The sequence below is a fragment of the Dermochelys coriacea genome, chromosome 12 (assembly GCF_009764565.3).
Source record: "Dermochelys coriacea isolate rDerCor1 chromosome 12, rDerCor1.pri.v4, whole genome shotgun sequence".
Lineage (NCBI taxonomy): Eukaryota > Metazoa > Chordata > Testudines > Dermochelyidae > Dermochelys > Dermochelys coriacea.
The window spans coordinates 38861652-38886244 of NC_050079.1; the positions used below are offsets into that span (position 1 = coordinate 38861652).

At 43.4% G+C, this 24593-nt stretch overlaps 1 protein-coding gene across 8 annotated transcripts in view; it reads left to right on the forward strand.

The window, feature by feature from the left end:
• Window positions 1-24593, forward strand: part of LOC119841029 (BTG3 associated nuclear protein) — a 414495-nt gene that overhangs the window by 382116 nt on the left and 7786 nt on the right. For 5 of the 8 annotated variants that reach the window (XR_006275124.1, XR_006275121.1, XR_006275122.1 and 2 more), the window contains one exon: window positions 128-612. The exons of 1 other annotated variant lie outside the window; for it this stretch is intronic. The gene's annotated coding sequence lies outside the window, so the exon portion shown is untranslated. Of the gene's footprint in view, window positions 1-127; window positions 613-8345; window positions 9482-24593 lie in introns of those variants that run through there. 2 more of the 8 variants (XR_006275118.1, XR_006275116.1) reach the window with 2 other exon arrangements.

A 24593-nucleotide genomic window follows, 5' to 3' on the forward strand; every position in this document is an offset into this window, starting at 1 on the left:
ATTAAAAATAAAACGACAATTAAGATAATGCAGACTAGCAGTATCACCTGTACTTGTTTTATACACCCACTGAATACTGAATCACAGCTCTACGTGTCTTCATCCTTTTTTTTTTTTTAACCAACAGAACTTGCTTTCTGCATCAGGTGTTGGACATGGGTTGGTCTTGTCTGCACCAGTGGCTAAGCCTGACTGTATTCTACCATGTTTGGAGGAAGCAAGTAGCTTTGTTTGGCATCACATTGCAACTACTGACATGGCCTTAGAAGTGGAACATGCAAGGCAGAGCGGTATGACTTGACTTTTGGGAAGAAACAGAGGGAAGCTCAGAATGGATGGAATTCAATGGTGACAAGTGCTAAGTAATCCCTCCTCAGAGGAAATAATTGAATTGCTCCTACACTTCTCTGTGTTCTAAATGTACTGGATCAACTCAGGAGTAAGCCCTAGATTTCTTTTTGTGGACTGCTCAGTGAAGATCTCAGCTCAGTGGACAGCAATGGTAGCAGAGAAAAAAGAAGTGAACAGCAATGTTAGGGTTCATTTGGAACAGAACAGAGAATAATAGGGATAATGTTATAATGCCATAATATAAATCAATGGTATATCTTCCACTGGAATACTGTGCCAAGCTCTGTTCAACTCATCTCAAATAAGATATAGCTGCATTAGAAGGGATTTAGAGAGAGGAAAATTCAGGAAGAGTGATGGAACACATTGGAACTGTTTACTTTAGAGAGGAGGTGAACACGAGGAGGAAAGATAAAAGCATAAAAACAAGGGTCTAGAAAGAGGAGAGCTGAGAAAGGCAGACTAGCAATTCTCTAATATAAGAGCAAGGGGACTTTCAATGATGCTGAAAACTGGCAAATTCAAAACTGATAAAAGAAAATGCTTTTTCATACAACGTGTGATTAGCTCATGGAACTCATTGCCACAAGATATCATTTAGAAAGATTCAAAGAAAGATTAGACCTTTATATGGATAATGAGAATGTCTGTGGCCCTGTGAGGTAGGGAAGTATTACCCCCTATTTACACACTGAGGACTAAGGCAGAGAGACTTAGTCACTTGCCCAAAATCACATAATGTGTCTGTGGCGGTATAAGAACTTGAGCCCAAGTCTTGGACTAGTGCCCTAACCACTGGCTCTTCCTTCCTAACTGACGGGTGTTGAGAATAAGCTTTGTCTGGGGACAGGTTATCCCACAACTGTCCACCACAGAATTTCTTGCATCTTCCTCTGAAGCAGCTGGTTACTGGCCAGTGTGAGAGAGAGGCTGCTGAACTAGATGGATCTCTGGTCTGATCCAGTCTGGCAATGCCATGCCCCAGTAGCTGTCCTCCTCCCTGGGAAGGAGAATTTGAAACCAAGCAGCTGCAGGAAAAGTTTTTTGATTTATTTACCTGAAATATGGCCCTGTAAGTCACTGGGATCAGAACGTGGCACTGTCTTGCTGCATATCACTGAACAGCCTCTATTTCTCACCTGTTGCTACTTCTTTACCTCTCCTCCTGTTTTCCATCTCCTTTCGTCTGCCTGTACTTAACTTTCCCCATTCTACAGCCAGGTACATATCTCAGAGGTTAATGTATGAGGAAACACAGAACTTCAGAAGAGTTGAAAATCAGTTTGTCCTCTCTCTGCATGCCTGCCACGGCCTGAGTTCAGGGTTGGAGTTTGTCTTCCAGCAGTGGACGGTATTGCAACTACCTATAGTCATCTGCCCTTCACTGTTTAAAGAAAGTTAGCAGCAATGCCCTGGTTAAATTCCAGTTTGAATAATTACATTCAGTCAAACAGGAAGTGTTCATTCTTTGTAAGAGCAGGGAACTGAGAATCAGGTGGTCTAAGAATGAAGTGAAGAGGACAGGAATTCCGGACGCCTGGGTTCCACTGTTCTCCTTGGTTAGTCTCTCACTGCTATTGAGCTGGACAAGGAGTCTGGTTTTGCAGTTAAATACTCCTTCATCAAAAGTAATGCCAGTGTGCAAAGTGAAGGACGTCAGTAGTCATCAAGGGCTTGCGTAGTTTCATTAGCTGAGCTGTGTGATAGGCTTTTGCGTTGCCAGCAAACTGTCTTTACTGGTGTTTGGTGTGAAGTTACGTAATATCATCTGCCCTACTGATATACCGGAAACCATAGAATTATGGGGTTAAATCATGTTGTATATTGACCACCCCTATCCCCAATAAAACCATTACAATGTAGATTGAGTTGGGACCTTGAGGTTTTAGATTTCTTAGTATCCAGATGCTCAATTATTTAGGTTTTTTTAATTTCAAAATATTTTATTTCTATAAATGCAGTGAGGCTAAGTGGAGAAGGAGAAATACCCTAAGGAATTCTTAGGCACTTGCAAATTGAGATGTAGGGATATTACAAGGATGCATGGAGTGGTGGTAGAGAGAAATCAAATGCCCTTAGTGATCGAATTGCAGGTTTGTGTACTAGTAGCAACAAATAACACCCCTCCCCTCCTTGTAAGGATTAAACATAGCCAGAGAAATGACGACCGGTAACAATTAGAGTATGACATGTAGCGGTGGGTGGTAGTTTTGCCACAAACCCTGTATAGTGGCCAGTACATAGTTGTGTGGTTCTGGAAGCAGACTGGAATGTTTGATTGAGAAATATGGGTCATAAGCTGCCTGCTGGAGCTGTCTCCCACTACAGATTCTGTGCCGGTGCTATACTATCCTCTAGCGTTGGAGGTGGCAGATGCAAGACTCCATCCACGTAGGGCAGGGGAATGTAGCCCCCTCTTGGGAGCTGCTCTCCCCTCCTTGTTGATCCCCATGGTACAGGGCATGCCTTACATGCCATTAACTGGTTTCATAGTAGCGGCCGTGTTAGTCTGTATTCGCAAAAAGAAAAGGAGTACTTGTGGCACCTTAGAGACTAACAAATTTATTAGAGCATAAGCTTTCGTGAGCTACAGCTCACTTCACGAAAGCTTATGCTCTAATAAATTTGTTAGTCTCTAAGGTGCCACAAGTACTCCTTTTCTTTATGACATTAACTGTATACGCAGCACACAGGCATGGGCCTTTACTCTCACATGTACTATTACATCAAAACATTCAAACCAAGATGCCTGAGCTTAGTCTCTTAAATCTATATATAGGCACTTACTTGCTGTACTTGTGCTTTTCCTTACCCCTATTGCATTCTAATTCAATAACAAATCAGTTGACTGGCTGGATTCTGAGAGATTTCCCACGTCTGAATGGGACACGGATATCTAGATCTGGCATGTACTTGGATACCTTACTATTGGATTTGAGAACCTAGCCTCCAGCAGCCAGATTAGAAAAGACGCCTAAGAGAGAAAAATGCCCCACTGCCGTTACATTTCAATGTGATGTGAGTGTCCAACTCCCTTAGGCTCTTTTTGGTCACAGAGCGTAGGGTGGTGGTGTTCTAAATAGATCAAACCAAAGGATGTGTGTACTTGACTTTCTAACTCTTAAGCACACTGGTTTTTAGCGCTGTAAACTGGGCAGGCATGCCAGCTAGGGAAGGTTAAGTAAAGCCTCAATCTCCAGGTCAGTCCAAGTCCCTTTGCTCAAGGCTGGCTTTATTAACACAAAGAAGATTCCAACCCCAGAACAAAAGAACACACCCCATTTGGTGACAGCCACCAGGATCTTTTCCAGCTCCCAGCAAGTTGGGAGGGGAGGGACAGGGAACACTTCTCCCTTAGGTAGCAGCTGCTCCACCAGCTCCCTGTTTGCTTTCATAGATGCACATGGAGAGAGGAAAGAATTGAGAAAAGAGCCCACTGCATAAGTGCCTCTTGTTGGCCAGCTCAATGGGTAGCCCTGGCATGACTTTAAACACTGGACTTGAGTATAGTTCTCTCCACCAAACTGATGTTTGTATTAAATTCAAATGTGTCTTCAGGACATTATTTCACTTAGGAGCAGGCAAACCAATGAATAATGCACTAGGGTCATCAAGACAAATATTTGCAGAAGAGCTGCTCTTTATACAACCCAAACACACACTGTGACCAGATGGAAAGGTGGCGTGTTATGTCCCAGTATAGCAGGGGTCAGCAACCTTTCAGAAGTGGTGTGCTGAGTCTTCATTTATTCACTCTAATTTAAGGTTTCGCGTGCCAGTAATATATTTTAACGTTTTTAGAAGGTCTCATGCTATAAGTCTATAATATATAACTAAACTATTGTTGTATGTAAAGTAAATAAGGTTTTTAAAATGTTTAAGAAGCTTCATTTAAAATTAAATTAAAATACAGAGCCCCCCGATAGGTGGCCAGGACCTGGGCAGTGTGAATGCCACTGAAAATCAGCTTGCGTACGTACCATAGGTTATCTAGCCCTGCAGTATAGTTTCTTTGGTTGATTTGGTTGCTCCCAATTGAAACGGCATATGCTGAAGATGCAATTGAATGTAATATGATTAGGGCTTGGTCTACACTACAGACTTATGTCAGTATAACTGTGTCGCTTGGATTTTCCACACCACAGAGTGACACAGTTATACCAGTCACATCCCTGGTGTTGACAGCGTTGTGTTGACGGGAGGGATTCTCCCGTTGCCATAGCTACTGCTTCTGCAGGAGGTGGAGCACCTATGCCGGTGGGAGAAGCTCTCTTGTTGGCGTAGGAAGTGTCTTCACCAAGCGCTTTACTGGTGCAACTGCAGCCTCCAGAGTGGCGCTAGCTAGAACGACGATCACAAGTGGAGTTGGTCAGAAAAACGTTGACAGAACATTTTTTCATCAGAATTTGCCAGTTCTTCAAAATTGAAACATTCTGCAGGACCATGGAGATTTTGATCAAATTCCAGCACAAACCTGCCTGCTTTCCTGCCAACTCACCCACTTGACTCCTCAGCAGCCTGCCTGGCTCCCAGGCCTCCTGCATCCGCTGCAGCCCACCAGGAGCCCACCCTGGAGCTGGGGCACCCAGTAGAGCTGGGTGGAGAACCGTAACTTGATTTTTATAGAGAATTTTGATGGTTTTGGTTTCCGTTCTGAACTGGAACTAAACCCAATTTAAGAATCTTAAAATCCTCCATGAACACCAATACCATTCTCCACCCAGCTCTAATTATGAGGGCTAGCTACCCTCCTGCTTCAGGACATAAGCTTTTGCTGAGCTCAGGAAGAAAAGCCACCTCAGGTTACAGAACTGCAAGCCTAGGGACATCCTGGGGAGATGTCCCTACATATTCTGTTGAAGCATCGTGTGCTGCCCACTCACGAAAACAGGTTACCAGAGAATGGACCATTGGTCAGTTCACAGATTTGAAGGTCAGAAGAACTACCATTATGAGTATCTAGTCTGTCCTCCTGCACAACATAAGCTGGGGAATTGTGGTTCTTCTGCTTTTACATTTTATGCAGTATTATTTCTCCTTTTTTTCTTTGTTGTTGTGATTGGCTTAAGCCTAGTTTTCTTTTCTTTTTCAATCCAGTAATATGTCAACATGTCAGTGAATAAGAATAAAACTTATTCAGGGCCAGGACAATACTGGGAGAAACGGCAATGTCAGAAGTTGGGCATCTCTTTTGTTTTAGGGGAAAGTCAGGCACAGATCCTGAAACTAATTGTCCTGAACTGATAATTAATGGGTTGTGATTTACAAAAAGAGATACTAATTAGGAGGCTCCGAAATACTTTATTCAGCAAATAATAGGTGGTCTGTCTGTTAAATATCAGGTGTTCTGGAACAAAAGTTACATTGAAAATTTATTTTTATTTCCATTGTCCTGCTCTGAATTGCAACACTGTACTGTTTCTACTTTAAGTTAGTGCTCAGGCATTTTATGTTTGGGGTTCTGGTCTCATCCAAGTACCAGCGTGTTAGCCAGCTAAAGTTCAGTACCCGGTTAGGAGTAGGGTGACCAGATGTCCCAATTTTATAGGAACCGTCCTGATTTTGGGGTCATTTTCTTATATAGGCTCCTATTACTCCCCACCCCTGGTCCTGATTTTTCACACTTGCTGTCTGGTCACCCTAGTTAGGAACCAGAGCTAGGGTTTGGTTTGATGGCATGAAATCACATAAGATTTCTATCATCCTGGATAGTATCCAAGTCAGTTTTGGAAAACCAACCCCTCCTGGTTTGGGGCCTGATCTGGAACCAAAATTGACAGGGCAGATTTGGAGCTGGGAGTTAAAAAATCTTACGGGGAAGGGAGAAAGGGTTTTGCTGTTCGGTACACTATGGAACTCCACCTCCCCTTCCACCATCATCCAGTGATGACATACGGGAGGATGGGGCTACCTATTTTTGGGTCCCCAGATCTGCACTTGCCTGTTCAATTCTTGTCCCAGACAGAAGGGGCATGTTTTCCAGGTCTGATTTGGATGCAACGTACGATGTAGGATATCGTGTATGATTTCACCACCATTAAACCTGAACCCTAACTCTGGCTGAACTTCTAACCCCAGAACACTGAACCTTAGTTTGGGCCTGTCCCAGTGCTGAAGTCTGCCATCTTAGCCTATCTCCACTATATATGTTTGATATATGAAAGAAAGAGACCTTTCCAGGCTAGAGACTATATTGAAGCATACACATGCTTTTACTCCCTTGGTGCTTGTTATGGGAAGAGGGAAGGAGGGTTCTTCAAATAATTCTTCTGATTTTTGCCAGAGTTCCTGATTAAAATTACTTAGTGGGGCAGATTTTTAAGGACCTGATTGTGACTGGCCCTTGCACAAATATTCGGGATGGTGGGGAGGACACGAGTAACCTCGCCTCTAGAATGGCCCTGCACAAGTACCAGTCACAATTGCAGTCCCCACTCAAAGTGCAAGGACACGGATAGTGCAATCTACACTCTGGCCTGTGTGCTGGGTGTCTTGGTGAAGCACTGGTGAGGAGGCACTGCACTTCCCCCTTGTGGATCAGTGCCTAAATGGCAGTGTTTGGCCCAGAAGTGAGTAGAGGGTATTTGTGTTGTGGTGGCATCTAGGAGTCCAAGTCATGTATCAGGTCCCTACAGTGCGAGGCACTGTACAAACACGAACTCAAACTGTCCCTGCCTCCAAAGCAGCATGTGGACCTGCTGCGTACATACTTTAGAGCATACAAGCTATGTACATATGCAGATAGGTCTCGAAAACACATTCACTTGTTTGTGTACCTTCTCCATCTCTGCATGCATATCCAGCAAGTGTCCATATAAAAGTAGGTGTCAAGATGCATGCACAAACTGTGCCCCTGGTAGATAAAAGCCAAGAGTTAGTTGTTCGTCCATCCATATTTTATCTGATCCTGGGTTTCGGAGCATAGGGGAAAGTGCATAAGTTTCTTTAACTGCTGCTGAAGTTTCCCCCCCAGCAACAGCTTTTCTGCTGGTATGTGACTGGTGGTTACACAGACTATGAGGCAGCCTGTGAATAAATAACAAAAGACGTGCGGCCAAATAGCTAGTTGCATGCCCATGTGGTTTAACTTTTAAAAAGCCATCCGTCTATTCTGGGCTTACCTCCCAGTAACATTGGCACTGTCACTTCCAGAACCCAGTGGCTTATTGCTTAAGCTTGTCTGAGAAGGAGCAAATAGGAGGATCTCATGCTTAAAGCAACTTCACTAAGGCATAGCAATGCTATTGTTTAATGTTATGAAAAATCTGTGGGCGGATAGTTGTCCTTGCTGGCTTTCCCTTTGGGTCTCTGGTATTTTGCCAGTCCATTATAGATGGGTCAGAACTAAAACCAGCACAGGATGCTTACCAGAGAGAGCCGATTGCTTTTATTGGAAAGTGGGTTTATGAAATGGGGAATCTGATTTAGCTGATACCAGGTTTTGACTTTTAGTATTGTGACTTATTTGCATTACAGAAGCACTTAGAGACTCAAACCAAGATCACGGCTCTATTGTGCTAGGCAGCAGGTGTAAAACAAAGGAAAGTACTTCTTCACACAATGCACAGTCAACCTGTGGAACTCATTGCCAGGGGATGTTGTGATTGCCAAAACTATAATGGGGTTCAAAAAAGTACTAGATAACTTAATGGAGGATAGGTCCATCAGAGGCTATTAGCCAAGATGGTCAGAGATGCAAACCATGCTCTGGATGTCCCTGGCCTCTGACTGCCAGAAGCTGGGAGTGGATGATGGGATGGATCAGACAATAATTGCCTGTTCTATTTATTTCCTCTGTAGCACCTGGCATTGGCCAAAGTTAGAAGACTGCATACTGGGTTAGATGGACAGTGGTCCAAACCAGTATGGCTGGTCTTAGGTTCTTATATTTCTTATGCTGAACATACCGAAGGTAAGACACAGGGTTTATAGTCTAAATAGACAAGTCAAACAAAGGGTCAGGGAGAGGAAAAAATATTATTCCCATTGTACAGATGGGGAACGAAGAGACAGAGAGATTAAGTGACTGTCCCATGGTCACACAAGGAGTCTGTGGCAGAACCAGGAACTGAATCCAGATCTTCTCAGTCCCATTCCAGTGTCTGAAGTGGGTTCTATTTCAGTTGTCCAAGACAAGTCTGATTCTTAGAATTCCGGGCTGGCTCTGAATTCTCCTGAAGTCTGGTAAGATGTTTGTGCTTCCAAGAGTTTGGAAAGATCAAAGCTAATTGTTACCAAAAATGTAACCAGGTTTGACCAAAGCAGTGGCACACTTCAAGAAGGGTAGCTTTTAGAGGCTGACCTCGTTCAATCTCAGTGACATTCATCTTTTGCCTCCCAATGCAGCTGAACCATGTGGGTGTCCCGCTCACTTTACACCTTGTTTTTCTTTAATCCTAGACTCATGGAAATGTAGGACTGGAAAGGACATTGAGAGGTCATCTAGCCCAGCCCCCTGCCCTGAAGCAGGACCAAGTAAACCTAGACCATTCCTGACAGGTGTTTGTCCAACCTGTTCTTAAAAAACTCCAGTGATGGGGATTCCACAACCTCCCTTGGAAGCCTGTTCCATCATGGCTAGCCCTGTCTCGAGCATTGCCGATGGCTGCTCCATCTCACTATAGGACAACCATTCACTGCTATTGTTGTTTTTCCAGTATAGTTGATTGTAGAAATGACCGACAATTTCATGGTGACTTACATGGGAGATCACTCTCGGAGAGCTGTAGGGCAGAGGAGAGGAATAAAGAATAGCTGAGCCTTCCTTGGGGAAAATGTCAGAAATTTCTAAGCCATCCTGTACATTGCATCCACTGGAGTTCTCTTCCTCATGCCTTGTTACAAAGGACATTTTCATGAACAAAGTGTGTCTTGTTTTGCCCTTTGCGTACCGTACAGCCACCGCTAATGGCAATGGGGAATTATTGGATATAAATCAGGGCTGAATTTCACTCAGGGCCATTGTTTCTTTGGCGTTTCTGCTTATTCCCTACCTGAAGTCATAATCCTCGTCTGTCAGGTTGTCGTCATGTCCTCAGTAATGTAATATTTTGATTGTTTTGTGTTGAAATGACTGCGTTGAAATGTTTTGATGTAGTATTCTAGTCTACATTATAATCCAATACAAAATAAAAATGTGTAAATGGAAACTAAATGTTTTGGTTGACCCAGAACATTTTTTCCCCCAGAATTTTCCTTCACAGAGAATTTTGATTTTTTTTCCCCATTCTGATTCAGAACAAAGCCAGATTTTGAAATCTTGAAATCCCTTGTGAAACAGAACATCCGTCCTCTAGTCTTTAGCTCTGCATCTGCTTCAGTCTGCATCTTGCTCTGGCTGGTAAGGAGGAGAAGCTGCAAGTGTTTGCAGCTGCATCTGTTTAGGTGCCTGTCCTGTGTCCATTCCACAATCCTGGTTTCAGTTCCAGTGCTGGACACACATTATTATTAGATTATGCTTGTAACTAGGGACCCCAATGATAGACCAGGTGCTGGATACACACACAATGAAACGATACTTCCTTGTGCCAAGGAGTTTACAATCTAAGTATTAGGTGCTTCCAGAGTTCCAAAATGAACCGATACACCATAGTTGTAAGGTGCACCCTGTGCGAATGCACCAAAAAGGTTCTGTCTGCAGCAGTATTGTTGTGCAGATGTGCTGAGGGCCTGACCCAAAGCCAAAGGGAGTCTTTCCATTGACTTCAATCAGTTCTGGATCAGAGTCTAAACCACTGCAAGGACAAGAGAGTTGCTTGCCCGCTGTGTGGAAATGACAGTCCTACTGTGGTTTCCTGGCTTGTATCAACACAGCATTTTTATTAGATTAAGGCCCTTGGGAAGGGAAAATTTGAAAGGGTGGGGAAACCTTCGCTTTGGTTCACCAGCTCTATATGCGCTTTTCATCTGGTCTGGTTACGATCATCATCCTGGGGAGTAACTGACCATGATGATTACTCTGTAGCAGCTCCGTCTATGACTCTTCAGTCATGCAGCTGGATCAGACTTACAACAAAAACAACCTCAGTTATCCTATTTGGATGTAAAAGTGGGAGTGTGTTCCATGAGAAACAGTGATGCCAGAACGTAGAGGTCAATGTTGCTCAGTGTTTCTTGGCAAGCGAAAGCACCGTCATGTGGAAGCAGGTGCCTGGGGATCCACATACGGGATGAGATGAGCTCCAAAACATGACTGGAAATAATGGCACGTGGGAAGGTGATTGAGCCAGAGAAATATTGCAGAGCAGCGCTGGGAGGCAGCCAACTCATGAGCAGTCCCCCAAAACCCATCGGCCACCCTCATGTGCTATGAAGTCATTAGAAGCTGCCAGGTTGCCCAGGAGAGGACAGCTGCCCCTCAAATATGTGAAGACGCCAGTGAGTTTCTGTGGTGCACCAGTGGCCATGTGTGAAGACAAATACGTAAGTCTGGTGCTTAAATGGACACTCTCACTACTGAGACCCCAAACACTCTTGGATCAGTATGTAGAGCCAGTGTGTTTCCTTTGTTCAGGCAAAGGGTTTGATCCTGCTTTTCTTCCGTGGAGGAAAAAGTCCTTAGTGCCATCACCCCAGGATTCATGAGGGATCTTACAGTAACAAACCAGTCAGCACAGGAGTGCAGGGAAACATCTCTGTAAAGGAACAGACTTTGGTTTCAGGTATTATTATAAATAACAAGTGGAGAAAGTTATGTTCATAGAAGTATGGAACACACCATTGGCTGTGTTCTTTCAGACTGATTTTCAACCTCCTTTGATAGTATGATGAGGTCAGGGAACAAAGTTTTGAATCTGGATTTTCAGTGTCCCAAGGTTCAGGGGTGTTTGGATCATAGGTGGGCTTCTCTTTTAATCTGCAGCAATGGAGGTTTCGGTTGGACATAAGGAAAAACTTCCTAACTGTCGGGGTACTGAACAAGTTACCTAGGAAGGTTGTAGAATGTCCATCACTGCAGGTTTTTAAGAACAGGTTAGACAAACAACTGTCAGGGATGCTCTAGATAATACTTAGTCCTTCCTCAGTGCAGCGGACTGCATTAGATGAGCTATTTCAGGAAGGATATGGACAAATTGGAGAAAGTCCAGAGAAGAGCAACCAAAATGATCAGAGAGCTAGAAAACGTGACCTATGGGGGAAGATTGAAAAAATGGGGTTTGGTTAGTCTGGAAATGAGAAGACTGAGGGAGGACATAAGTTTTCAAGTACATAAAAGGTTGCTACAAGGAGGAAGGAAAAAAATTTGTTCTCCTTAACCTCTGAGGATAGGGCAAGAAGCAATGGTCTTAAATTGCAGTAAGATAATACTTAGTCCTGCCTCGAGTGCAGGGGACTGGTCTAGAAAACCTCTCGAGGTCCCTTTCAGTACTAGGATTCTATGATTCCATTAAAGTATAACCTTGTCTCCAAGGGGCAGGACTGCGGGGTGAAGGTTGCAAACCTGGACAATAAGTGGAGCTCTTTCTATTCTCCTGGAGCAATCCAGACAGGATTGCCCTGTTGTCCAAATTGCTGTGGCCCCATGTAATGGCCTGTAATGCAGTTTTGATAAGTTTCACATTTTGCTCTGAGAAATCTGCAGCTTTTCATTGTCACTCTCAAGAACTGGATCCACTCTGAAGTGCAACAATACATGGAAAATGGAATATTTTGCTTATTAAAGTAAGTTGGAGTCCCATTTTAGGGGCTGGCAACCAAAACTCTGAGAGCTTAAGGAGCTGGAGAGCATAATGCCGCCCCCTTCCAAAAGAAACCTCGGTGCGTGCCAGTTCTTTTATTGATATTGTTAAAATAAGTTGAGTACATTAGAAGGTATTATTAAGAGCTCAGAACTTAAAATATATCATTTTTGTTATTAGGCCTTTCTAAGTGAGGTGTCCTACTGCAACCAGATAAGCCGTCCCGTTGCTGGATTACATGCTGGAACTTACTGGAAGCTTTTCGCCACAAGAATTTGAGGGAAAAGATTATTTTCAAGAAAATAAATGGGAGAAAGAAGAAAATAATATCAAAATACATAACCTCAAACCACACTGGAGAAATTTCCTGACAGAAATTCTGTGTCTCATGACCACCTGATTATTTCTGCTTATATTAGGGGTTTTTACTGATGCCCTGGGGGAATCTCAACTAGCTGGGAAGGGTTTGGGTGGGGGTCAGCTGCACCTGGAAGCTTGAAAGCTGCCGTCTCCCCCCTCTTGCATTCCACTCTTTTTTATTTTGCGGGAGAGAAAGCAAGGGAAATCCTGAAGGAGTCCAGACATTTTGAAGAAGTGTAAAGTAATTGATCTTACTGACTGGTCCATAGTGTTTAATGTTTCGTGATTTGCACCATGACGTGAACAAATACTGACGTTTGGGGAAAAGGACTCCGGTGTACTAGGGGGATTTTCTAAATGAAGAAGCAATTAAAATGAGACTAGCCAGCTAAGTATTAAGACAAGGAGAAGAGAAAGCGGTCATACTTAATACAGCTGCCCACAGGATGACTGGATGTCAATGTCATAGGATACATTGCAGACGGTAAAGTCTCTATGCCCAATGGATACCTGCCGTAGGGAAAATACAAGGGTTACACTTTCAAAGTTGGGTGCGCCCATACAGGGAGATGTGTGAGCATGTAGCAGGCTTGTGTGCACAACGTATGTCCAGTTTGACACCCAAGTGGCATATTCACATACATACTTGATGTATGCGTGTATATTGGGTATTTGTGTTCTTGTTCGATATGTATGAATTTACGTGTGCTGTGGCACATGCCTCACTTTGAAAATCTGGCCTGTTGTTTTGGCATTTGAATGATCGGAGTGTTTATTTTTGAACTGGAAATGGAGAAGAAAAAAATGTCTGACAGATTAACAGACAGAGAAATGATCCCACACACTCCTAGCTTAGGGTGAGAACAGCGTGAAAGACTGGTTAGCTGAATAGTGCTGCAATACAGAAATACTGCGATACTGTTCGAATGCTGCAAGCACAAAGCAGGAAATACAGCAAAAGGAGTTGGAGATGAGACTAATTTGATCCAAAAGGAGCTAAAAACATGTAAATGAAATTACGATGATCCCATTGCAGGGTGCAATCCAGACCAGTGTGGGGTTGTGTTACCACCTTCCCTGCAACTTCACAATGACTTGCTGCTGTAGCTCCCAACCTGGGCCTCAAACAGACAGCCTAACAGCATGCAGCTCTCACCTTTTATCAATTACCATGCCCCACGACTGATGCCACCACAGAAAAGGGTTTATCTTTCTCCCCTTACAGCTAGTGTCAAATCATGACCGTTTAGTATCTCTAATTTCTAGACTCAAATGTTCCTGACGCCAGACAGAGGTCTCAGTCCTGAGAAGTATCAAAATAAATATCGTAGCAGTGCCCAGCTGTTTTAAGTGTAATACAAAGTGGTAGTTTATAGCTGTAAATAAATGGGTTGGGGAAATTTTCAGACCTCTTATGTATGCAAAGATCCAGGAAGTTGTGAACGTAAATTAAAAGCAATGAGCATGTTGCCTTTAAATGCCTGCTTGTCTACAAAGGTCTATATTTCCACAGAAAGGGTTCATTGACTTTCAGCATTTTTCTGTCAGACCACATTAGACCTGCCTTTGATGCTTTCAGTCCCTGCAGCTTGCCTACAGCAGCAAACAACTATGAAAAGGATGCTCAGAGCCTGCGCAAAGCCACCAGCTGCCAGTGTCTTGCTGGGTCTGCCAAAGGGTGATCAGACCCTAGAGTAAACTTAACTAATTAGCAGAGTCCCCACGCCTGTGGCTGGGTTTGCCAGGTGTGTTGGCGGCATGTTGCCACGGCTGCATTGCATAGAGCCACCACAAAGGATCCCCCTATCAGGAGACCCACAAGGGAGTGGCTCGTTTGCCACATGGAGAAGGGCTGTGTTATGTGGGTCTTAGCAGGAAGTTGCTCTTTGCATAGCGTACATTGCTCAGCTCTGTAGCCGAGACAGAAAAATGAAGAGCGGGACTGAAAAGGCAGTGAGCCCAAGGCTATTTTACTTAGCTACAAGACAGAGTGAGTATTGCTGATGGATGGAGTGAACCAGATGCTACCTTGCAGTTCAGACTCAGGGAGTGTGAATAGCAGTGTGCCCCAAAGTGCTGAGCTGGAACTCCCCTGTGCGGACGTTGTGGGTGCAAACTAAAAGGTTCCTAGTTCACATTAATGAGGTCCGGTTTGAAAAGGATTCCATCAGTGGTTCCCAGACTTGTTCCACCGCTTGTTCAGGGAAAGCCCCGGGCGGGCTGGGCCGGTTTGTTTACCTGCCGCGTCCGCAGGTTCGGCCGATTGTGGCTCCCAGTGGCTGCTGTTCACTGCTCCAGGCCAATGGGAGCTGCTGGAAGCAGCAGCCAGTATGTCCCTTGGCCTGCGCCAAGGAACCTTTTAGCTCATGCCCACAGCGTCCACATGGAGGAATTACAGTGCAACACTTTGATGCACACTGCTATTCACACCCCAGTAGTCTGAACTATGGGACATTGTGTAGCCAAGCCCAGAATTGACGGATTCATAAACACAATCAGATGGTTGTGGTGTTTAGATGCTGCTTGTAATTATTAGAACTGGGAGCACTGGCTGTTGGGAGTCTGAAAGGGGGGAAGTTGAGGAGGTGGAGTGAGAGCTACAGAGGGTGTAGCAGCAGCTTGGTAAAGAGATTTCCACTTTAAAAATAAAGTCTTGTTGAAGTTTGTTAGTACCTTGCCCGGTTGCTACAACAATTGGTATGGCCTGCCAGGTTTCAAGTGCAGAGAGAATGGTTCCCAAAGAAGACTGTTTATTCTAGTCATGTCCAAAGCATCATGGGCAAACCGTCTGATAACGAAATACTGTCCCCTTGAAAGAGAGTCCAAAAAAGAAAAGATTCATTCACAGAGGGTTTCTAGGGTCTGCAGTGTACATATTGTAATTTACCAGATGGGAGGGCAGCTGTTCTCTCTACCATGGCAGAAGAGTCATGTCCCGTGGACATGCATACTGGGACAATTATGTACATTAAATGCAAGGGCGGGTTGGCCAAAAATTGTGTCTGTTTCTCTGTCAGTTTTCAAATGCTATTAAATATTTTGTTCCTAGCAGCTCTTTGCACCCCTTTCTCCTTTCTAAAAAGTCTGAGGAGGTCATCTAGTCCAGCCCCCTGCTCAAAGCAGGACCAACCCCTACTAAGTCATCCCAGCTTGGTCTTTGTCAAGCCAGACCTTAAAAACCTCTAAGGATGGAGATTCCCCCACCTCCCTAGGTTACCCATTCCAGTGCTTCACCACCCTCTAGTGAAATAGTGTTTCCTAATATCCAGCCTAGACCTCCCCCACTGCAACTTGAGACCATTGCTTCTTGTTCTGTCATTTGCCACCAGTGAGAACAGCCAAGCTCCAGCCTCTTTGGAATCCCCCTTCAGACAGCTGAAGCTGCTATCAAATCCCCCACTCACTCTTCTCTTCTGCAGACTAAATAATTCCAGTTCCCACAGTCTCTCCTCATAAGTCATGTGCCCCAGCCCCCTAATAATTTTCGTTGCCCTCCACTGGACTCTCTCCAATTTGTCCACATCCTTTCTGTAGTGGGGGCCCAAAACTTGACACAGCATTCCAGATGTGGCCTCACGAGTGCCGAATAGAGAGGAATAATCACTTCCTTCAATCTGCTGGCAATGCTCCTACTAATGCAATCCAATATGCCATTAGCCTTCTTGGCAACAAGGGCACACTGCGGACTCATCTCCAGCTTCTCGTCCACTGTAATCCCCAGGTCCTTTTCTTCAGAACTGCTGCTTAGCCAGTCAGTCCCCAGCCTGTAGTGGTGCATGGGATTCTTCCTTCCTAAGTGCAGGACTCTGCACTTGTCCTTGTTGAACCTCATCAGATTTCGTTTGGCCCAATTCTCCAATTTGTCTAGGTCACTCTGGACCCTATCCCGACCCTCCAGCTTAGTGTCATCCATGGATTTGCTGAGGGTTGCAATCCATCCCATCACCAGATCATTAATGAAGATGTTGAACAAACAAAGGGGGGCTGTGTATGCCATGGCTGCCAAGGGCCTTCATTTAGCAGAACCTGCGCAGTTCAGTTGTGAATCTGGGTATGGGGATGGCTCCGTGGAGCCTGCTGTGGGGTGCATGTACCCTTATGTTCTCCACAGCCAGCTATGTAGCGGGGTTCCTTGTGCCCACATGCCCCACCCTGCAGAAGAGATTGCCTGGTGGATCCTCTCCCTTGTAGCACCACCTGTCATTTCCCCAGGTATGGGGCATACAAGTGGTAGGAGGCTATTCCAGCCTAGAGGCTAGAATAATGGCATGGGAGGAGGGAAGGTTTCCTTCTTCCCAGCCGCTCACCCCCTGAGGAACTCCTCAGCACACAGTCTGACTGCTGGAGCTATGCATTGTGGTCAGAGCTTTGGCCTCAGTTATTTCCCACTAAAACGTGCTCAGTTTGCCAGTGGAAAAAAAAATCCATTTTTCTAACTATCAAGCCTAAAAGCTCCCCTTGGGCTCAGAAAATCCATCTGTGTCTTCCTGCCTCGGATATCCTCAACAGTCTCTGCGATCAGACCTGATGTCATCTCTGCAAACATGACCATTTCACTGCTGATGCACAAATGGGAATAGAACCTGGCTTGCTGCATTGGTAGATGCATGTAAGGGCAAGTGGCATGGGAAGTTGGGACTCTCATCAGTCTTTCTCTGCAACTTTGTTGTAAACAAATGGATGCTTCGCTTTATTTTAGTCAATTCCTCTAGCCCAGTAGCACAAGAAAAACAAACAAGCGAGGCAGGGAATGTCTTTTGTTCTACATTGGTACAGCCCCTAGCACAATGAGTTTGCATGGTGTCCGTATTTTTTTAAAATATTTTTATAATTCTAAAATGATTAGGCTAATTTTTGAGGGTAGGGAAATCAATTGCTCCTGGCTTTGAGGTGAGGGTTTGAACTGGTTCAGAAGGACACTTTGCCACTGGTGTGAGGTAAAATGGCACAAGCAGGGTTAAATTCTCCTGGGGTAAGCAGGTGTGGCTCCATGGACTTCGTTGGAGCTGGAGTTGCTGATGTGGTAATTGTTCCCTCAGACATGAGCCAGTGATCACCTGTGTTCATTTGGGGCAGGTGCTCAGTCATTATCAGAGTTAAAGATCCTGAAAAAGGGGCTTAGTGTGGCCAAGTTGGGAGGAAGAGAGAAAGGAAAAGTAGAAAAGAAGCTTAATTATGTCCTCAATGCACAAGGTAATACTGAGGGGTGTCCCGAGCAGCTCAGAGACAGGGTACCTGCAATACATTTCTTGCAATTAACATGTTTAAGGACTTGTCTACACAGGACACTCAGGAAGATGAACCTGAATTAAATTTTAATGTGGATTGTAATACTGCATTAAATGCCTTTGTTCATAGTCTTATTCAGAATTAAAGGGGCCTTAATTTTATTTTGCTTAATTTAATTTGGAAGTGAATTAAACTAAATCAAAGGAAAGCTCCTTCCATTCTGAATAAGAGCATCCAGTCAGGGATTTAATGCAGTTTAACTAATCAGTTTTAAATTCTCACCTTTAGTTCATTTGGATTTACTTTCTCGAATGTCCCAAGCCCTTAGTATAGGATATTGCCAGGCAAGTAAGCCACCTGCTGTTAGGTCACCCTGTGTAAACTACATAGGAATTGCCTTAGGGGATCAGACCAGTAGTCCATGTAGTCCTGTACCAGATACTTCAGAGGAAGGGGCAATGCCCTTTAACTGCAGGCAATTATGGCCTAACCTGCATCCTTCCATCCCCTGCCCCCAGGGAAAGTTTGTTTGTTTGATTTTTTTTTTTTATCCTAACCTCTGTTAGGCAATTATATCTCTAAGGTACTTATACAACCTCCCTCCCTGTAGTATCTGAGAAACTCACGATATGTATTTGTCCTCACAGCACTCCTGTGAGGTGTAGGGCATGTATAGGTGGGGAAACTGAGGCATACAGCAACTAAGGACTTGCCCAAGTCACAGGGAGTCTGTAGTGGACAGAAAGTAGGGCTAGCACCCTAATTACTAGAACCATCCTGTGCCCTGATGCAAGTGTATTTTCAATCTCTTCTAAAACTACCATGTTTTCGTAAACGCTTTTTCTTATAATCCTGGATATCTTCACCATCCATATACATGTCCAGTCCTTTTTTGAATTGTGTTAAGCTCTTGGCCTCAGTGATATCCTGGGGCAATGAGTTCCACAGACTAAAAATGTGCATTGTGGGAAAGTTAGAAAAGACTGCATGCAGCCATGAAATTGGTGCATCTTCCGTGATTAGCCTTGTCAATAGTGCAGACACCACCTTGGATTTTAGTGGTTAAAGAAAGAAGGGCCAGCAGAAAATAAAAGGACTGTGTCTGTTACTATTTTCATTTCTCTGTGATGGTGTGGTTTAAACTCCTAATCCTTCATATTACAGCTTTGTTTTGTTTCCCTTCTATCCTGATCTAGAGGAAAGCTTTTCTCCTCCCAGTTGAGCCAGATTATCAATGAGGAAAAATGAAGAGGTTTTCTTAATCATAATGCATTCTCTCCTTATCCCCTGCCAGTCGGGTTCCCTTGCATCGCTGCTGCTGCATATTTCTGGGATGCAGTGAGATTTCTCCTGTTCTTTGAGGTTTGCTGCTATTTGATTGAATTTCAAACAAGATCTTCAGCACAAATGTGCACACGGATTTAATTGTGAAAAGAGCCAGCACAGAGATGAACTGTCTCTGATTCTGTTTTGTTTATATCCTCAATGCTCTTTGGGAAAAAGCATCCACTCTCATTTGGCACAATCCGCTTTAGATAAGGCTAGATATGTTTTGTCTCTGAACAGTAATAGACAACACTTTTGTTTCTAATTGCATTTTATGTATTTACCAGACCTAATAAATAAAGGACAAAGAGCTTCAGCATGGAATTCATATTTTTTTCTTAATTTCCTGATCCAGCTGTTTCATTATCAGCTTTTTTGTTCTCTATTGTCCGGGTTCCAGATGTGCTTGGAATTAAAGTGTCAGCTGAATTAGAGTGAAATGCTATCTTATTTTTTGTTGATATCCATTACTTGCAGTAAGTGCAGCAATGGTGAAAAGTGCCAGGTATTACAGCTTCAAGCCTTCTGTTCATCCACAGCGCTGGTATCAGTAGGTCAGCTGCAGTGTAGACATCCCACATATGCTGCCTCCTGTCAAAGTGCCTCAACCTTGTGCTGGAGGGACTTGTGGTCTCTCTGCCAAGGCATTCTTGGTCTCTCTGCTGAGAATGCCAGCAAGGGGGCCAGCCTGTGGTGCTGGTTTTAGTACTGTGGGCACCAGTTCACAAGGAACTGGAAAAAAGACTCCCCAGTTCATTGGACATCACCCACAAAACATCAGTCTGATGGTAACAACTTTTGGTTACTACCGCTTTGGCTCGGATTTGAGCTGGTGATCAGCTCCAGACCCCATTACCTGTTCTCTGAGCCTGGAAAAACAAATACTTTCTGTGGTAGATCACAGAGGAGAGACTGGGTGGGCTGGGGGCTAGAACCAGCCATATCAGGTTCTAATTCCAGTGGTTACACTCATGTTCTGTGTGTCTTTGGAGCGTTGTTCCCCAACTGTAAAATGCGGGTAACACTGTAATGTCGCCAGAGTATTGCAAGGATCAGTTGTTGGTAAAGTGCTTTAAAGATATAAAGTACAATATAAATGCCAAGTATCCTTAATGACTAGATCAGGGTGTGGGCAAACTGGACTCCGGGATTCTATTTATGCCTCTGCGAGCTAATGAGTAAAAAGAAAAGGAGTACTTGTGGCACCTTAGAGACTAACAAACTTATTTGAGCATAAGCTTTCGTGAGCTACAGCTCACTTCATCGGATGCATCACGAAATTAAGCTCACGAAAGCTTATGCTCAAATAAATTTGTTAGTCTCTAAGGTGCCACAAGTACTCCTTTTCTTTTTGCGAATACAGACTAACACGGCTGCTACTCTGAAACCGGAGCTAATGAGTGTTAAGCATTATTATATAACTCTTCACAGAAAAAAAACAGATATGCCATAAAAAGGCCAGTATCACTTTCTTTTAAGGAGTTCCATTTTATTATTCATAACACGCAGATCACATGATGATAATTAAATTTGGTGTTACCAGGAACTTGAGAACATTCGGGGTAGCTGTCAACAAGTACATGGCATGTGCCTCAGTGAATTAAACGTTAGCAAGACAGGCTGAACTAGGGTAGGCTTTGAAGGCTGCAGTATCTGGTGCAGGCATCATAACTTGGTCAGGACAGTTTAACCCGGGGGAGGAGGGAAAAAAAGCCACCCTCTGCCCCCAAAAAACAAGTCGCTTCTTATGGATCCAAATCCTTGCATCCAAACACTCCCATGGCTCTGGGTGTACATCCCAAACTTGATCCAGATCAGAATTTTAGAAAACACTACCAACTTTATTGCGGGCCAAACCAAAAACCTCTCCAAGTTTGGAGTATTCGGAATCTAACTCTGGAAGCATGGGCCACAGGTTTCAGGAGGTTTTGAGTTCTAATCCAGGTTCTGCCCCTGATCGGCTCTGGCTTTGGTTCACATCCCCTCTTTCACTTGTCTGTAAAATGGAAATTAGGCTAATGCAATGCTTACTTTGCTACCTTGTGGAGTGTTGTGGGGACTAACTAGCCAGTGGCTGTACTGTACTCTGAACACACAAAGTGCTACTTAAGTGCAAAGTGATATTACAATCAGCATCGGAATTTCATAGCTTCATCCCATGTTTGCTTTTTCCCACATGATGATCGAAGCTGGTGGCACATATCTGATGATACCATGCCAACCTGTGCTGGAGAGTAGGAAGTAGCTATAGTGCGGGAATCTCCTGTTAATTTACAGAAGTAACTCTTGTCCTTTCTTTTCCTGTTGCAGTAAAATCATTGTTGTGTTCGGGTGAACAAAGCGTTAAAACTTATTGGTAAGTGACAGAGGAGTTCACTCCACTGTTTCTTATTTTCCATCTATTTTTCCCAGTTCAGCTGGCTCCTTTGCTCATCACCCCTTTGCTCTCTTATGTCTTTGGGATACAAACTGGACCTTGCTCTAAACAACTTTAAATGCATGATTATTACGAGGTGGAATGAATCATTAGGAGGTAGAATCAAAAACCTTTATCAGGAAGATCTGCTGTGACTCCTGAACCAAGACAGCAAAACTAGTTATCAGTGTCTCCAAATGGACTGATAACTAGTGCTAGTTGGAATATAGAATTTCCATCCTATGAGAAATTCTGACATTTTGGGGAAGAATCCTCCTATCATGATGAAAAGTCAATTTTTCCCCCCCAGAATGGAAATTCTGAAATGTTTCCCTTTGGAGACATTGAAAAAATTCATGTTGATGATGTGTAAGCATTATAATAAAATATTACATTCTTCATATACTATATAAATATATTAAAATAATAGTCAACGTGAAATGAAAGACTGCTACAACTTTGAAATGAAATGAGAAAGTCAAAATGAACCATTGAATTTGACATGTTCCCACACAACATTTAGATTTTGATGAAAACTACATTTTCTGACAACAAAAAAACACCCTGGTTCATCAATTTTTTTGACCAGCTCTATTGATAACTTCAATGTAATGCCATTTTAGGGGCACGTTAATGACTCTAATACATGGTTAAACAAAATCTTTCTCCCTTTTGTCATTGGTCCTTTGCTTCCTTCCCATTTTCCTCCTAGTCCTATCTATGGCTTTGGGGCATTTTTTAATCCATACTCTCATTTCCACAGCCACATGAACTCAATTGTTTGAATTTTAAATTGAGACAAACAAAAGAGGAGGTAGGCTTTGGTTTTGCAAAATCTTACTAGCAGACACATCTCTTAGTCCTCTGTCAGCCAGGACTGCCTTTAATCCCTTTATTTATCCCCCTCCCCTCCCCTGAGCTCTGATTGCCTCATTTCTGAAGCTGTGAATATGTGTGTGTCCTGCAAAATTTCCTGCCCTTAATGGAAACTTTCTCTACAGCTTCAGAAATAAATACTGTCTAGTAACTAATCTAGTAACCGCCACAGTCTTCTGGATGTTTCTGGGCCCTTCAAGCTGATCTGCTCTGCTGTCAGTATGTGTGCAGAGATGATTTAAACAAAACTCCACGTCTCCTTTCCATGGCTACTTCTCCCTTTCTTTGGACTTAAATCAAATGCTGCAGTATAAAGCATGTAGGTTACATTAAGAACTACAGTTAACTGATATCTGGTTGTGCCACCTTTTCTGTTTGCCTGACCTAAATGTAGCAACATGGGAATTGGGTGGAGGGAATTAAGAGTTAGGGAGTAGTGTCACAAAAATTGGAGAGAAAGGATGACCTAATGGTAAGAGTAGGAGACTGGGATTCAGGACACCTATGTTCCAACTCCAACTCTAGCATTGACTCGCTTAATTGCTTTGGACAAGCATCTAGCATTGTGGGGCTCTGGGCACATTCACAATATAAATGATAGAAACAAGAAATAGGCCAGACCACGTAACCTGAATCTGAATTTAGGAAAAGCCTGGGTCCACATTTTGCAGATTTGGCTTCTCTCTCTTGTAAACATTGTGAGCATGGGCATTTTTTGATGCCTCTCAAAACTTCCAGATTGGATAATGCTATCCAGAGAGAGCCTCTTTTGCAGTATCTCATAATTTATTGAATCTCACAGACAGGCAGCAGTTTACGAGCACAAAAGTTAATGATTTCTCTACCATCAAAAAATGCGTCTCTTCAGTTGAAATGTTGGTGATAAAGATTTGTAGGGCGGGGGTCAGTTCCTACTCATCTTAACAAGCTGCCTCCAAATAAAAGATTTGTAATTCTAAGCAATTAAAAAAAATCTCTTGAAAAGAATCAAATGGAGAGCTTCTATATTGTTGTTTTCTTTCAAATAATATGAATTCCCAAGCATTGCTGAAGAATAACAGCATAGCAGATGTGAATAATTTAGATATTGAACAATAAACCTTTGATCTACATATTTGAACAGGACCAACTTTGCTTCTATGGAATGCCTAAGACATATTTACTTCTACCATAGCAGAGTGTTAATACAATAAAAGCAGAGGAGAAGATGTCATATTCTGTGACTTTTAGGCATTTTGCATTTCAGTAACAAGTGTGAGAAGCATGGCCTTTGGTATAATCCTAGGTGTCACAGAGCTGGGTGGTTCGTTCTGATGCGTTTGATATATGCTACAATACATAGCTCAACACAAAATGGCATCATGAAAGTGTCATGGCCACCATCTTTCCCAACGCTATGGTTTGAACAGGAATCCTGCAGAGCTAGTTGCATGAGTTGTTGCAGCTTGAGCTAAAGAGCCAGATTACATAGCTGGAGCCTGTAACAGACTCATATTTTTTGTGGGTTTGGTACAGATGGGGATGTGTAACACATGCTAATTAGCGAGTTACAAAAGTATCTGACATTACAGGCCTGAATTGTCTACCTCCAGATGTACATGTGTGCATACACCTGGTTCTTCCCTGCTCCGTGGAGTCAGTTCCCTCCACCCCTCATGCACTTCACGAAGTCTTAACCAGAATCTGTGTAGGGAGGGGGCCAGAGACTGGGCGGGATTGAGGTACATATGAATGAGCCAGGGATGAAGCTGGAGGCAGAAGCCCTCTGGTCTCATGGAAATTCCCCAGAAAAGATAAGGTAGCTTGGGCTGTTTTATCTTTTCTGCCAAGCCCCAGCAGGGTCCTATGGGCCAATGGCTCCAATGATAGAGGGTGGGGCAACCAGAGGGACATGCCAAACTTAAGTCTGACCATTTGACTTCTCCATTTCCGCACCATAGAATGAATTTGGGTATATTTTTGTTAGTGTTCTCACTGACTAATATAGGACTTGTTTTGTAGCTGAGAAGGTGACCGTAGACTCTTTTGAAAAAGACTCTGACCGTGAATAAATCCCACATGATTTCTGAGATGTTAGTAATTTTTTGCCTTTACCATGAAAGATGCAGGAAACCTGGGGGAAAAAAAAGTTTGCCTTCAAATTTCTCTAAATTTGTTATTTTCATTGTGTTACCTGCTTAAGCCAACAGCTACCTTTTCCTAAACGTAATCTGAAATCTTTACGGTTGTTTACCGATTTTTTTGTTGCCACTTATGGGCATACTTGTTACAAATGGATTTTGAGGCTAATTTTTGCAGTTTGGGTAATCAGAATGAAAAAAACAAAGAAAGTTAAGCTTTCCTTCATGTTTAGATAT